Source organism: Silurus meridionalis, chromosome 7, assembly GCF_014805685.1.
Source record: "Silurus meridionalis isolate SWU-2019-XX chromosome 7, ASM1480568v1, whole genome shotgun sequence".
Classification (NCBI taxonomy): Eukaryota; Metazoa; Chordata; class Actinopteri; order Siluriformes; family Siluridae; genus Silurus; species Silurus meridionalis.
Window position 1 is genome coordinate 24,558,289 of NC_060890.1, and position 16,211 is coordinate 24,574,499.

The window sequence follows — 16,211 nt, forward strand, 5'->3', positions numbered from 1 at the left end:
AAAACCCTACAACACATTTCTTTTAAAGTAATAAACCTGAGCTCATCAGTTTGTTCCTCCAGAGGAAGCCTCTCAGTCGGGTAATGTAAAATCGAACAATACTTTTCTTTTCCAAAACCTTCAATTTCCTTCTCCAGTCGAACCTGCTTCTCTAGAGAAGATCTCTCTCTTCCAGGGAAAAAAGAAGAACAATGCTAGAAATTCTTAAAGAGCCCTCACAGAACCCTCAAGGTCTTTCCTAAGAGAAGGAATTATGAAGTTGCATCCTAAACTAGTAGTGGACCAAATACACAATTCATGTAGTTGAGTTAAAAAATAAAATTAAAAAGTAAGTGTCCCTCTAAACTTCTACTTGAGTAAAAGTACAAACGTATTTTCCTTTAAATGTACTTATATATCCAAAGTACTATGATTTATTATAACTATAATGTTCCTATTAGCATTTTTGTCAGAAGGCTTTTTCATCAACTCAGTTTATGTGAAAAGACTCGAATGTGACTCTCAGCACACTGATCTATTAATAGAATGATATTAATGACTCAAACACTGATTGATTTCTATTACAATGATCACGAGCCCAAAACCTTCTGTTCAACTACTTCAAAAGAAATCGTATAAATGAGGTCACGTGTGTTGTGGTGAGTTCGAGTCTGGAGTTTCTTCATCATTTATTCCTCTCTAAATGTTCTGTTGAACTGATGATGAACTGTATGTTGGTGATCAGTAGAGACACCAAGCACCAATCAAAACACATTAAAAACAGAGTGTACGCTCGACCCTGATTGGTGACTCGCTGCGTGTTTGAAACGACTGAGTTTGCAGAATGTAGAAAAAAGTATATTTGACTTTGAAATCTAGTGTAGTTAAAGTAAAAGTCTCCCCAAATTAAAACACTTCAATAAAATACAGATACAAGAAAAAGCTACTTAAGTACAATAACGAATTGCATTAACATCGTTACTGTCTACCCCTGTCCAAAACCCTAAAGGATTCCATAGTTAGTTGCTCTTGGTTACATGGGAAGCTCTGATTTCCCTTTAAAAAGTGCTCTTAGTGCTCATAAACATCTCAAGAGTACCATCATTAGGAAGCAAAAATGCACAAGATGTCGTTTTTAAATCTACCTTTCCTGACATGCTGCCTTTCAAGGCTGCCTCACTCTGTACACCCACGGTGATATCTAACAAGACCACACTAATTCCTACTGAATATTGTGGTATGCCGTGTAACCACTCACAGTAAGTAATGAAACGACAGGGTACTTACCAGTGGAGTTTTGAGATGTACGTCTGGTTAGCTGTTTTCTCTGTACAGGGTCCTCAGGGGGGGAGTCCCCTGAGAGGGAAAAAAAAACAGCAACGTCAAGAGTGGGAACTGAGAAACCATGGGAATATAGCGGTACATGAAAAACAAATGTGAAATCCACCATCTATATTTATTTCATTTAACAGACTCACTTATCTAGAGCGACTTACAACTGAGCAGTTGAGGATGAAGGGCCTTGCACAAGGGCCTTGCAGTGGCAGCTTGGTGGTGCTTGGATTTGAACTCCAAACTAAAGTTCAATGCCTTAACCACTGAGCTATCACCTCTCCATCCAATCCGACTCAAAGGCATAACTCTAACGTCTGCCTTCGGATATTTCGTTAAAGTAGCTTGAACCTACAGTATGAACATCCATATTGTGTAATTGACTTTAAGTAGTACTTATCAGCGATGGAAAAATTCACCGATTTGCATCGCCATAAATGGTAACGATGTGATGCATCGATTAAAAAAGTGTGCATCGGGTACAAGTTGGCATTTGTATCACAATGCATCGTTTTTAACATATTTGCATCTAAAAAAAACTAATTCTTTATATATAACTATTAGTAGATGCTTTATACTTTTATTAATTAGAAAGTGACTCCTGAGAGTCACATAGAATACAGATTAACATGGCAGAGGTAGAGCTGCACCTCCCTGTAGACACAACAGGAAATGAACATCTGATTTTATTTTTATTCTTTTTTTTTTTCTTCAAAGGCCTGTTTGTGAAAGGGCCATCTGTTAGAAGTCAGAAGACACTTAAGTGAATTAATGAATTGCTGTCTGACTGAACGAATTGTATTTGTGTTGACTCAAATCTAAATCTGATCATATCGCATCACATCGGTAGCTGCTTCCTATTCAGCTTTAATTTATCGTATCAGAGTACCTTTATTTAATGTTTTTCCAAAATGCAGCCTATGTAGACATGGAGGCAGTGTGAAGCTCTTTGGCAAGGCTAATCTTTCCTTCAGCCAGAGGTTAAAGCGCCATGACATCCCGCTCTCTTTAACTAACCTGCTCCGGCAGCACTAATAAAATCCCCAATGTTTTAGCAACACCTACACTATGTATAAATAACTTATCCTGTACGCTATCCTGAATAACTGTTTTGAGCGACAACAGCCGCTTCATCCACGTAACCAGGTCTGCACGTTTCATCAGGTAATTACGCCGACGGGCATCCGATCGGTGTGATGTTGCACGGTTTAATCTCTAGAGAAAACTTAAGTAGATTTTGAAAAGGTCTCAAACAAATGCATTCCAACGCACACACAGCTAATTATGTGAATTATTGTGACTTGACTTCTCGCCGCCGTCATATTCACACACTGAAAAAAGACGAGGCGAGAACAAAGTGCTGTTGGGGGATTTGATATTATTTTGACAATCAATCTTTATGTTTAATGGTTTAATAGATGTATTCACTCCATTCATGCATGAGACATGGTTAAAAGTGAGAAGTCTGCAGGTATCTAAGGAAGAAAGGATGAAAGGAAGGAAGTACACAGAAAAATAAGGAAAAGTGGGAGAAAAGGAAGGAAGGAAGGAAGGAAGGAAGGAAGGAAGGAAGGAAGGAAGGAAGGAAGGAAGGAGGGAAGGAAGGTAATGCAGCAACAAAAAAAGGAAGGAAGGAAGTGCAGCAACAAAGAAGGATGGAAGAAAGGAAAAGGAAGAAAGTCAGTAGACAAAGATAGAAAGAAGGAAAGAAGAAACAGTAATAAGAAAGGAATTAAGGAAGGAAGGAAGGAAGGAAGGAAGGAAGGAAGGAAGGAAGGAAGGAAGGAAGGAGACAGAGCAGCATCAAAAGGGTAGTGCAGAGAAAAATAAAGAAAATGTGGAACACAGAGAAAAGGGAGGAAGAAAGTTTAGAGACAAAGAAGGAAGGAGGAATAAATAGAAGGAAGGAAGGAAGGAAGGAAGGAAGGAAGGAAGGAAGGAAGTGCAGCAAGGAGTGCAGAAGGAAAGAAGAAACAGTAGGAAGGAAGGAATTAAGGAAGGAAGGAAGGAAGGAAGGAAGGAAGGAAAGAAGGAAGGAAGGAAGGAATAATGTGTAGCAACAAAGTAGGAAGGAAGGAAGTGCAGCAACAAAGAAGGGAGGAAGTCAGAAGACACAGATGGGAAGAAGAAAAAGGAGGAAGAAATGAAGTGGAGAAACAAAACTGAAAAACTGAAAGAGGAAAAAAGGATATGGAAAAAAACAGTATCAACTTCTTTCTTTCTGTGCAAATGAACTTCAAGGAGGACAACTATTCATGCAACATTTTCTAACCTCAGAGCAAAGACCTCAACCTTCTCTCATACACAACATTCCCGTTCGAGGTGTGGCTCTCTATAGCTTGCTCTCGAAAAAAACATCTGCAGCAGGTATTGGCATGTCGATTTCAGAACAGGCCTTGGCATTCGTGACCTGAAAAACAAGCGTTGCTGCAATGCAATCTACCACACCTCCATGCTCTCTTTCACACACACACACACACACTTACACACTCACAGATGCCACATTAAAAATAAATGATACACTGCCACTTCCTGAAAGAAAAGCTTCACAAACTGCAGATTTTTTTCTTTCCAGGATAAATGACTGATGAAATATAAGCAGTTAAATAGAACCAAACAGGCTTAAATAGGCCGGTGTCGGAATCAATGCATCAACATGTGCAACGTGATGGAGTGCGGCACCAACTGCAAATTATTTCTAAATAGTTCCTGACAATTTAGACAAATCTGGCACCCTATTTGTGGTAAACGAGCTCAATTGAGCCAATGGTGTGCACATGGATGATCAGATTCGATCTGGTGATGTCATTATTCCACGTTTTTTTGTGTTTGTGTTGCATTAACCACTTTGTCTGACTAGATCAATGGAAAAGGTTTGGCCAAAAATATTGAAGACACAGTGTTTGCCTTAACCTAGCAAAACACTTGGTTCTGTCTACCGAGAATTATGTAAATGTGAGGTTGGGGCTCAACTGTAAAAGAGGTAGACACTGCCTGCTCCATCCTGAAGAGGGTTTAAGGATGTACTGGGAGGTACTGGGAGACTGGGGAAGTACAAATTGTGATTATTTGTACTAGGAAGATAGTGGGAAGGTATCAGGAAAAGAAGCTGGGGAGGTATGGGAGATTAGGAAGGTACGGGGGACTGAGAAGATAGTGGGGACGTATTAGAAAAAGGGGCTTGGGAAGTATGGGGATTAAGGAGATAATTAGGGGTACTAGGAAGATAATGGGGAGGTATGGTGTATTAGAGGGGTATTGGTAGGGGGCTAATAAGGGGATTGAAGTGGTATTAGGAAAAGGGGCTTGGGAGGTATAAGGGAGTAAGGGGTACTTGGGGGACTAGGAAGATAATAGGGAGGTATCTGAAAAAAGGCTAGGGAGGTTTGGAGGATTAGTTAGGTACTGGGGACAAGGAAGATAGTGAGGAGGTATGGGTGGATTAGGGAGGTACTTAAGGGGACTAGGGAGGTAATAGAGAGGTATCTGAAAAAAAGGCTAGGGAGGTTTGGTTGGATTAGAAAGGTACTTGGGTGGAACTAGCAAAATAGTGGGGGTGTCCAGAGAGGTACTTGAATGAGGGGAGTGAAAAGAGAGTGGGGCGTTATTGGAAAAAAGGGCTGGGGAGGTATGAGGTGGATTAGGGAGGTACTCTGTCAGGGGAAAACAAGAAAGATAGTGGGGAGGTATTGGAAAAAGGGGCTGGGGAGTTATGGAGGTACTTGGAAGAGATAGGAAGATGGTTGGGAGGTATTGGATGGGTTGGTGATTGTAGCTACATCTCTGGGAAAGAAGTCTGTTGACTTGAAGTCAATCTATATCCTGGGTGAATGCAGTGTCTGGTGACTTTGCTAGTCTTTGCATGTATTCAGCTAGCATACACAGCACCCAGATTTGGGAACCATAATAAGCTGCACTGTTTTATCTCTCTGAAACAAGTTCTCATTGCAGCTAGCATAGCATGCTGCATTAGCATAGGTTTAGTATACTCTGTATGTGACTGCACTAGAAGTTCATTAAGAGCTGTGTGGGTAGTTTGGCCTTCTTCTGTTTGTGCAAGAACAATAGTCTTTGTTGTGCTTTCTTCACCAGGCGAGAGGTGTTGACAGAAAGTTGTGTACACAATGTTCTAATAGCACCAAGGCTATTTAGACACAACGCTTTGAAGTGGTTATGTTTTGTTTCATCATGGTACTTCATGTTTCCACTTTTGACTACAGGCACAGGCCCTGAACTGATTAGATACTGGTTTAAAGAATAAAATGTACACTTTTCTTCCTAATAAATTTAAAACATTCAGGTATTAGTTTCTAGTGAATACAATGAATAATTTACTTGTGTCTGTAGTCTTGTAGATAGTCTCTGCTCTGATGAGCTTCCTCCCAGCTAAATATTTCATGTAACACCATGTGATTGAATAAACAACTATAGTGGATTTGCTACAGAAGCAGAGATTCATTTTACACCATGAAGAATCATGGAAGTCTATCCAGACCTTTCATACATCCATGGGCTCTACTAAACATCTGAGCGCATTCACATTTGACACGATCAATACTCTGACAGAAAGCATAATTGGACGGGATCTCCTTGACCTGATTGGACAGAAATTAGAACAGGCCATTTGACCTCAGATCAAATTTTACTTTAAACAGACCTTGAACAGGACAAATTAGATATTTTGAAAAGAAACACATTCAAATACATCTAGGTCCTTAACAGATGCTAGAAATGTAAATGTTTTACTTTTCACATGTATATTACAGTGAAGTTCTGTGATGATAGATACTGTAGGTGAAGTCAAAGCAGAGGGTCAGCCGTTATATAGCACAGAGGGTTAAGGGCCATGCTCAATCGCCCAAGAATGGCAGCTTGGCTTAAACCCCCAATCAGTAACCCAGAGCCTTAACCACTGAGCTTCCACTTCCCTATAGGCCATGGGTTAAAATCCCAGCATCACCAAGCTGCCACTGCTGGGCCCTTGAGAAAGGCCCTGAACCCTTAATTCCTCAAGTGTATAACTGAGATAACAGTGAATTGCTCTGGATAAGGGGTTTAAATGCCGTAAATGTAATCATTTGAGAACTTGCATTAGATATTGATCGATTCATGTGCACATTTACTTGTTCTTGTAAAAAAAAAAAAAAAAAAATGGTCTGATACCAACACCCGATACCTAGGATTTTGGATCAGAAGGCCATAAGTTCAAGTCCCAGCAACACCAGGCTACCACTGCTGGGTCCTTGACCAAGGCTCTTAACCCTTAACTGGTCAGGTGTAATTCACTGTGGATAAGGGTGTCTGGGAAATGGCGTAAATATAATTGGGCCTTAGTTGAGAAGACTCTGAGTTCAAGTCCCCTTAGCCCTCAGTTGCTCAGTTGTAAGTCGCTCTGGATAAGGGTGTCTGTCAAAAGCATGCCGGCTTGTGGAAATTTTAAATAACCATTCCTGAAGATAAAGCATGGCATGCCCTTATTCCCTGTTTTAAAGGTACTATTAAAAATCATTAAAATGTTCTGTGATCTGAAAAGTTCCTGCTTAATACTAATGAAGTTACTTCATTTCTGTATCAATATTGGTCTACCAAAATATTGTCCTAACAGAGACATGCCCATTCTTGCACTGTGTAAGAGAAGGAATAGAAGAAGGAGAGAGATTGAAGGTGAGGACCTGACGATGGCCCTTTAGACATGGTTAATTTGCGACCGATTAGCTGAGGTCAGAGGTCAGTTCTATTTCGTAGGTGGACTTGCTCTGAACTCCTATGCCCTAGGGAAAAGAAATCAGCTTCACCCGTGGCCTGATCCATGCTACACAAGCTGCGATAAAACCTGCCACAATAACCTTTGCAGAAAAAACACTTCTTTTACCCAACACCATATGCGGTGCTACCCAGAAGACCACACGCAAATGGAAATTCAGAAACGAATCTATGTACAAAAATTCCAGTGGGAAAAAAACAGAAAAACCACAGGTCCGTCTATCCCGGAAATCCAAAAGAAACAAGTTGCCAACCATCACTAGCGATTGTTTCAATGCTTTGACGAGCGACACAATTTGGCATGGTAAAGTTTTTTAACTCCAACAATTCTTGGGTTTGTTTTGTTGTTTTTATTGAAACTCAGTGAGTTGTCAGACTGTAGTCTAGGAAGCAGTTCGTAAAACAGAATGAGTTCCATTGTGTTGCGTGCACCTCGCCAAATATTTAGACGAACGCTTAATGACTTGCACAAGCCGGAGTGGCGGAAAAAATCGAACAATTCTCTCAAAGCGGGAAAAAGGTCTGACGTCGAGCCTGACCTTTTCCGGTATGTTTAAAAGGGGGATGCTCAGAGGGAAAAGTGGGACTCTTTCTTTAGAAAAGGTCTCAGTCTCAGGTTGCCAGCAGAGCCCAGGTCTTAATTACAGACCTGGCAAAGGCTCGATGCTGGAGACAGATAGCAGATCTAAAGCCAGTGAGCTGAAAGCCTGCAGTATTAGCTTACTGTTTTGGGCAATAAATCCCTATAGTGTTATTGAGCTTGTGGAGGGTGGAGGGTTTGCAAGAGAGATGGGGGTCCTCTTTATCAGACCTCGCACCCGAGCCACAGACTGCCTGACGCACTCATTTATCAGGCGAGTGTCCAATTGTCTACGGTCCATCTTTCTACGTTTAGAGTATATGCCAACACTCCATAGATCCAATCCTTTTTTTGAAAAGTGTCTCATCTAATTTCCGTAAGTGTCTGTTGCTAATTTAAACTGAAACGCTGTAGAATGGACACTGAATTTCGATTGGTCAGAAGATGTCGATTTTAATATATAAATGTTCTATAAATGCAGTACTGTATTATAGCTGGCAGTAGTTTGGAATGCTAATTACAACAGAAATGTTAGCATTATCTGGCGATTTCATCCATTTCTATCCACATACGTGCTTATTTAGTCCATCTTTATCTCAAATCTGGAATGCTGCAAGTCACTCTTGGCAGGCCTGCCTCTGATAGATGGATTTCAACCTCTGCAACTTATCCATGTTTTTAGCCATAAGTTCTTCCAACCCACCACATTGCTACGTTCTTATCACTGACTTTCTTTAGCTGGTGCATTAAAACTCAGATTCTTGGCTAAGAAACGGTAGCCAAAAATTAGCCAGCATTACTATATTATTCTTCAATCCTGCTCAACTGATCTCTCCATCCCCTGCCACTGCTCCACTGATCCCTCCCATCATCTACCACTGCCCCAATGATTCCTCCATCCTCTACCCCTGCTTCACTGATCCTCCATCCTCTACCACTGCTCTACTGATCCCTCCATTCTCTACAACTGCTTCACTGATCCTCCATCCTCTACCACTGCTCTACTGATCCCTCCATCCTCTACAACTGCTCCAATGATTCTTCCATCATCTACCCCTGCTTAACTGATCCTCCATCCTCTACCACTGCTCTACTGATCCTCCATCCTCTACCACTGCTTCACTGATTCCTCAATCCTCTACCACTGCTTCACTGATCCCTCCATCCTCTACCACTGCTTCACCGATCCCTCCATCCTCTAACACTGCTTCACTGATCCTCCATCCTCTACACTGCTTCACTGATCCCTCCATCCTCTACCACTGCTCCACTGATCCCTCCATCCTCTACCACTGCTCACTGATCCTCCATCCTCTACCACTGCTCCACTGATCCCTCCATCCTCTACCACTGCTCCACTGATCCCTCCATCCTCTACCACTGCTCACTGATCCTCCATCCTCTACCACTGCTCCACTGATCCCTCCATCCTCTACCACTGCTCCACTGATCCTCCATCCTCTACCACTGCTCCACTGATCCTCCATCCTCTACCACTGCTCCACTGATCCCTCCATCCTCTACCACTGCTCCACTGATCCTCCATCCTCTACCACTGCTTCACTGATCCCTCCATCCTCTACCACTGCTTCACTGATCCCTCCATCCTCTACCACTGCTCCACTGATCCCTCCATCCTCTACCACTGCTCCACTGATCCTCCATCCTCTACCACTGCTCCACTGATCCCTCCATCCTCTACCACTGCTCCACTGATCCTCCATCCTCTACCACTGCTCCACTGATCCCTCCATCCTCTACCACTGCTCCACTGATCCCTCCATCCTCTACCACTGCTCCACTGATCCCTCCATCCTCTACCACTGCTCCACTGATCCCTCCATCCTCTACCACTGCTCCACTGATCCCTCCATCCTCTACCACTGCTCCACCGATCCCTCCATCCTCTAACACTGCTTCACTGATCCTCCATCCTCTACCACTGCTTCACTGATCTCTCCATCCTCTATCACTGCTCCACTGATCCCTCCATCCTCTACCACTGCTCCACTGATCCCTCCATCCTCTACCACTGCTCCACTGATCCTCCATCCTCTACCACTGCTCCACTGATCCTCCATCCTCTCCCACTGCTTCCCTGATCCCTCCATCCTCTACCACTGCTCCACTGATCCTCCATCCTCTACCACTGCTCCACTGATCCTCCATCCTCTCCCACTGCTTCCCTGATCCCTCCATCCTCTACCACTGCTCCACTGACCCCTCAATCCTCTACCACTGCCCCAATGATTCCTCCATCCTCTACCACTGCTCAGCCGATCCCTACATCCTCTCATGGTACAAGTAAATCCTGCTTCAAGACTCCTCTCTGATCTGGCATTTAAGTGGTGGAACAAACTACCCTATGATATATACTAACACCTGAGTCTCCAGCAGTATTCAAATACCTTTTAAGGATCTACAAACATGATCTACTTGTCACACTGTAGGATTTGATGCACACAAGAAAAAAACTTGTCTGAAGTTTTACATCATCGATCTGTGACACGTTCAGACCCGTGTTCTCTCGCTAATGGTAGCTAGCAATGAACAATAACAATCTGTAGCATTCCCTTTGTTCATGACGTGTCAATTCCTTGATAACAAGCATAAAATAAAAACAAATAAGAATAAAGATAAGAAAAAAAATATATATATAATAATAAAATAAAGTTATAATGATAAAAATCATGAGAATAATAATAATGAGAAAAATCAAAAGTCTAAATATACGACAAATAAGTAAATAAACTAAAAACTAAACGTATGGTTCTTCACACAATCGTATAAGATGTATTTGGATGTGGTTGCATGAAATTCTCCCTTTACTTAAGAGACTACGAGACTCAAACCTGTTTCAGCATGACAATGTATAATCCTGTGCACAAAGCCAGCTCCATGATGATATGCTTTACATGGCTTGGAGAGGAAGAGCTCCTGCTCCAACCCTAGTGGACACATTGTCACACACTGTCTTTGTCTCGCACTGTTTGCACACGATGCACTTTATGTGTCGAGGAGACTTACATTAGTCCTTAACTCTGTGTTCTGTAGCTCTATGCTGTTTTATGTAGCACCAGGGTTCTGGAGGAATCTAGTGGAACACCTTCCCAGGAGAATGGAGGTTATTATACCAACAATAAAGGGACTACATAAAGGATACAGAAACCACATACCAATCTCAAATGTCCACAAACCTTTGCTCAGATAGTGTTACATTTTGCTTTCTGGACATTATTGTAGCCAAACAATGTCCCAATTATGATTGGACATTTTGAGTAAAATAAAAAATAATTAAATAAATAACAATAAAACACTCCGTGAAACATGATGATCCAGCGCAAAAAAAAAAAATGTCTAGCTAGCATATGGACCACTGCAGCATGTAGAGCTTTTTTTTCCTTCATATGCACCTTTAAATGCAGCAGTAAGCTTTTTCTTACTTCTCGCTACACGAAGGTAATAAAGCAATAGAGATGTGAAAAAAAAGAAAAGAAAAAAAAAGTTAATTAGGTCAACACTGACAATAAGATTAAAGAAGGGAACGTCCGAGCCGTGCAGGTCCGAGAAAATCTCCTGACCAAACGTTATTGTAGATCCCAAACAGCATTTTTTATGCTTCACTGCTCTCCTGTAAGCATCATCACTCTTCACAGCAAGTTCAAGAGTGGCTGAAATGCTGAAACAAAGATCTCACAATGGGTTTAATATCGAAAGCTCAGAAACGTCCTGCTAATCCATGTGATGATATGGATGCTATGTGAGATCTTTTATTTACTGCTGATAATATATCCTTATTACCAAAATGGCCAAAAGTTTGTGGACACCTGCCTGTATGATTGCTATGTGCTTCTTTTTGAAGTTCCCATTCCACATTTAGTCCTCAGTTCTCTTATAATGAGCTCTGCTCTTCTGGGAAGATGTTGTGGAGGTTTGTGCTCAATCGATCACATAGATGTTAGTGAAGTCATGTAGTGATGTAGGTGAGAAGGTGAGAAGGTCTGGAGTGCAGTCAGCGTTCACGTTCATCCCAAAGGTTTTCAATAGGGTTGGAGGTCTATAGCAGGAGATCTTCCAATCCCAACCATGTAAAGCAGACCTTCATGAAGTTTGCTTTGTGCACATGGGCATCGTCATGCTGAAACAGGTTTGGGTTCTCCTAGTTCAAGTGAAGGCAACATTTTTATATCATCACTTCCAAAGACGTCCTAACTGTTTGTTAATATATTAATATTATCTTTTAGAATACCGAACACCAAAACTAATCCAGACCTGCAAATCACTCGAATCAAAATCCAGACTTTTTCATACTTTTCCAAAATGTGTAGAATCCCGGTTTTTTTGTTCTACCTGTAAAAGTCCTGGTTTGACTTGAACGTTGTATATATAGAGTAAAAATACAACAAAAAAGGGAGAAAGGTGAATATTACAGCTTATCGTTCGACTGTTACAAATTTCTGAGACTGGAGACTCCTACTGTAAACGTCGTCTCTTAGAAAACCGTCTGTTATACAGCTTTCTGTCTATTACTATAGACTTGAAAAAGAAATCCTTTCATGTTCATTTAGAAAGAGAAAAACACAGAGTCAGCTCGTTCTTGGGTCACGGTGATACCACTGGCTAGCGGCTAAACACTAACAGGATCGACATTTCTGACCCGAGTGCGAGTCTTTCTTCGTATTGTAAACTTAAAAGCGTTGAGATTTTCTAGCAGGAAAACGCTCGAGCTATAAAACTTGGGTGAAGCACGTTTCAGATTGAAAACTTAAACATCATAAAAAGCACTATATGACACGCAATAAAGAGTGGTTCGGAGATGAAATGTGTGTGTGTGTGTGTGTGTGTGTGTGTGTGTGTGTGTGTGTGTGTGTGTGTGTGTGTGTGTGAGGAGAGAAGGCTCCGATGACACGCTGCAGTCCAAATATATCATAAACGTACCATAAAAACCCCATGATGAATGCGTGTGGAACATCAAAGGCTGGATGATTTCTGCTGCAGTCTGCTTGGCTGAGAGTGCACGCACACACACACACACACACACACACACACACACACACACACACGGCCGGTCTCCAGTCCAGCAGGCATCAGAGGTGGTTATAAAACACCTCATAAATGGTATTTGTCCCTTCCTGTAAGATTTGGCTTTCTGATGTGATTCCTGTTCGCAATTAAACAAACCGCACAGACAGGCATTCCCCAAGCGTCAATAAAGTCTAATCACACAGGACTAACTCTCTCACTCTCTCTCTCTCTCTTTGTTCCACACACACACACAGACAGACACACACAAACACACACACATACACGCTGTTATCGTCCTGGGTTTAATTTCAGTTTAATCACAGCCTCTGAGACACTCAGCAAATCCAGAAGCATTCGAAACATCCAGTAAAAGTGCGACTCTGGCCAAACTTCACTTCTGGCTTCCACGACTGGCCTGGCTACATTCACACACACACACACACTCATACACAAGGCACGTTCTCTCACACCGTACTGATTCGTCATGACATCAGCACCACGGCTTAGCGCACGACTGCAAATATGACTGACGAGGAGAAAGGGAAGATCGGATGTTAGAAAAATAAATAAATAAATGCACAAGCCGTGAAACGCACATCTGCGTCTGGAACCGCGGGGAGAGAAAATACACAAAGTCTGGCCTCATTATCATATACACAATGAGAGGAAGAGAGGAGATTGATAGATTCACTGAAAGCAGTTAGACAGAGAGAGACAGAACAAGCAACCAATAGAAGGACAACACACAAGCAGATAGACAGATGAGACATATGCAGAGAGAAAGACAGACAGACAGACAGTCAGGCAGACAGACAGACAGACAGACAGATATAGACAGTCAGACAGACAGACAGACAGACAGACAGACAGACAGACAGACAGACAGACAGACAGACAGATATAGACAGTCAGACAGACAGACAGACAGACAGACAGGCAGACAGACAGATATAGACAGTCAGTCAGTCAGACAGACAGACACAGGCAAACAGATATAGTCAGACAGACAGACAGACAGACAGACAGACAGGCAGTCAGACAGACACATTCGAGCTGGAAGCAGTGAGGAAATCTCTAGTCATCAGTGTCAGCATTTGGGAAAGTAGTTTTCTTTTCGAGCTGCAGTGTTAAAACTACATGATAAGAAGTAAATCAGATCAGTAGAGAGAAAGAAGTTTATTACTGCTCCTGCACTGAGGCTCGTGACGTACCGTTTGATCAATTATTCACTTTGTGCCTCTTGTTGGCCTTTTTTTAATCTAAATTGTGTGGCATGTTTGTATTAGTGGAGACATAACCTGATACAGTGAGAACACCACGAGTTAAACAGCTGTGTGTGAGAGAGAGAGAGAGAGAGAGAGAGAGAGAGAGAGAGAGAGAGAGAGCTAGAGAGAGAGAGAGAGAGAGAGAGAGAGAGAGAGAGCTAGAGAGAGAGAGAGAGAGAGAGAGAGAGAGAGAGATCCAAGGTCCCACTCTGGTCCAAATACAGTACAAATACAGTTACTTCCAAAAACCTGAAACCAACAACAACCACTGCCCTGTGTCTCTTTACACTCTTTGGGCAAAAGTATTAGGACGCCTGACTTTTCCATCCACATGTGATTATTCCCCACACTGTTACCACGATCTTAAAGGCACACAATTTTGTAGGACGTCTTTGAACGTGGTAGGATGGAATTTTCACCTCACTTGAACTAGGAGACCCAAACCTGTTCGAGCATGACAATGCACAAAGTCAGTTTCATGAATCTGCTTTACATGGGTTTGAGTGGAAGATCTCCTGCTATAGCACTCCAACCCTATTAAACACCTTTGGGATAAATGTAAACACTGACTGCACCCCAGGCCTCCACACCTCCTCACCCTACATCACTATGTGACAGACAGACAGACAGACAGACAAACAGACGGACAGACAGATGACTATTCTGCAGAAGTTCTGAATTCGCAATTGGGACTCAATGTTAAATGGGATGTTCAAGCACATACCAAGCTTATGCTCATTTGTCCACAAACCCTATTTCAGCGGTACAGTATCTTTATGGGGCTGTTATTTTGCAAGGAGTGGATCAGGGGCACCTCGGGGTATCATCCGGGTCACGTCCCAGCCGAGTCTCAGCTCTATCTGTCACATTGCAGGTAGTTTTAGAAGGTAGAATTCAGTGTTTATGTGTTACATAACGGTGTCATTACTGCGTTTAGAAGTATTTCCTCACTCTGCGGAATGCTGGCATGCTCGTGTGCTGAAACGGGATCAAAAGTCGCTCGTAGCTTGCCAGGAGGATTTTCCTGACGGTGGCTGCCTCGGCGTGTTTAATGACGTTCACCACGCTCACACCCTCCAGGATCGGTGCCATACACACATATTCCTCTCGTAACTTCGCGCATCAGTGAAGTTTTATACGGGTTTTTAAAAGCGCGACGAAGCTCTGTTTTTTTCAGCCCGAACACGGCTTGTGATTTTAGACAAATTGGACTTTAAAGGAAACAACAACAACAACAAAAAAAAAACGTGAGTGCGATCCGTTACTGGGTATAAAAAAACATCCTGCTGCGGCTTTCTATATCTACAAACAGCTCTAATCCAGACCCGCGCTATTTATACAAGTCCGAGCTGCGGTAATCCTCAACCAAACACAGCATGAAAACACGACCCGCGAGGCAGACTTTGAGCTATCGCTAACTTCTCGCGCTTTCCTTAAACAAACGAGGCGATTCGATTGACTTTTTTTCCACGAGGGATTAAATGGAAACCCTGTCTCACGTCTGGCGAAAAAAAACAAAAAAAAAACATGAACATTTGTTACAATTAACAACCTACTATATATTACTTTTCATCATTTTAGCAGTGAGGGATGAAGAACACACACCATGTAGTTGAGTTAAAGTGGAGATAAACTCAATAAAATGTGACTAAAGTAAAAGTGTCCCTTAAACTTAACATTTTTGCCTTCAGATGTACTTAACTGTCTCGAAAGTTCTTTAATTTATTAAACAGTAATTTCCGGACTATAAAGCGCACCCAAATATAAGCCGCACCCACTGAATTTTACAAAGATGTTTATTTTGAACATAAATAAGCCCCACCTGTCTACATTGAAACTAATGAACTTTACACAGGCTTTAATGAAAGACAGTGTCTGTTACAAGGTGTAACGGGTGAAATATGTTGTGGCTCCTTTAAGAGCAGAGCGGTATTTTGGGAATAGCATGCCGCCGCATTTTTCCGCTATTACTGCATGTGTGCAAGACCGAGGAATATGTCCTTATTATTTTCTGATGCTCATTTCTAAGTTTCTTTGACTAACCCATAACGCTGTTGCCAAGAAAAATAAAAAAGCACGAGTTTTGGAAACCTGTCTGTGCTTATATGATTTCTGTTGCAACTGGAGTTAGCGAGCTCTCCCTTCACCCAGACTCAACGCGCTACAACGGCTTGTATCTAAACAGTAGCCGACCAAGAAAGTCATTGTTCACTGTCTTCCTCCTTCTGTGGAAGTTTTTCTCCCGATGCCGTGCAGCTCAGAACACA

The 16,211-nt window shown here is 42.1% G+C and overlaps 1 protein-coding gene across 3 annotated transcripts in view; it reads right to left on the reverse strand.

Annotated features, from left to right (window-relative positions):
* The window catches only part of thrab (thyroid hormone receptor alpha b), a 156,278-nt gene that overhangs the window by 76,851 nt on the left and 63,216 nt on the right, over nt 1–16,211 (reverse strand). For all 3 annotated transcript variants that reach the window (XM_046852970.1, XM_046852971.1, XM_046852972.1), the window contains one exon: nt 1,267–1,335. The gene's annotated coding sequence lies outside the window, so the exon portion shown is untranslated. The remainder of the gene's footprint in view (nt 1–1,266; nt 1,336–16,211) is intronic.